Source organism: Colobus angolensis, unplaced genomic scaffold, assembly GCF_000951035.1.
Source record: "Colobus angolensis palliatus isolate OR3802 unplaced genomic scaffold, Cang.pa_1.0 Scaffold730, whole genome shotgun sequence".
NCBI classification, from domain to species: Eukaryota; Metazoa; Chordata; class Mammalia; order Primates; family Cercopithecidae; genus Colobus; species Colobus angolensis.
The window spans coordinates 32915-34075 of NW_012121044.1; positions in this window are offsets into that span (position 1 = coordinate 32915).

Genomic DNA, 1161 nt, shown 5'->3' on the forward strand with positions numbered 1-1161 from the left:
GTTAGAATGGCTCAACTAAATCACTGATAACACCAAGAGCTAACTAAGACACAGAGCAACAGAAACATGACAGATTGCCAGTGGGAATGCAAACGAAAACAGCCACTTCGGAAATCAGTTCAGCACACAACCCAACTTTCACACTACTAGGTCTTTATCCTAGGGAAATGGAAACTACATTCACACGACATCTGTACAGAAACGCTCACAGCAGGAATACAATCGCGAAAGAAAAATGGCGACAACCACAAGATCCTACAATAGCACAATGGATCAACACAACGTGGTACATCCAAATGATGAAATACTATTCAGCAATAAAAAGAACTGTTAATACACAGAACAGCAGAGAAATCTCAAACATGTAACTAGAAAGAAATGAAGATGGTTTCAAAACATTACTTAAAATACAGTTCCACTTACATGATATTCTCAAAAAGAATACCCTATCCTGATGGAGAACAGATCAGTGGTTGCCAGGGTACGAGGCCAGGGAACATGTGATAAAAAGGAGCAGCACAAGGGAGGCTTTGGGGTGATGAAACTTCTCCATCCTGATGATGGCAGGGGTTACATGAATCTACAGAGGTCAAAATTTACTGAACTAGATACCACAATAAAATAAATTTTATATAACTTTTTTAATTAAAAAAATGTAGGCTAGGTGCAGTGGCTCACATCTGTAAACCCAGCACTTTGGGAGATCAAGGAAGGCGGATCACAAGGTCAGGAGTTCGAGACAAGCCTGGCCAACATGGTGAAACCCCATCTCTACTAAAAATACAGAAGTTAGCCAGGCGTGGTGGCTCACGCCTGTAATACCAGCTACTCGGGAGGCTGAGGAAGAATTGCTTGAACCTGGAAGGCGGAGGTTGCAGTGAGCTGAGATCACGCCACTATACTCCAGCCTAGGCGACAAGGCAAGACTGCATCTCAAAAAAAAAAAAGTTAATAGTTCTTATTAATATTAAAAGTTTCAAAGAAATTCAACAAACATGTATTTAACATTCAGCATATTCAAAGCACTTTTATACTGAAGTAAAAAGGTAACTTCTAAAAAAACTTTAGAAAAACCTATCACACACATATAACTAATCGATGCAAATCAGGCTTTGGAAAGGGTCATGAGAAAATATCTAGGTCCAGGGGCTGGGCGTGGTG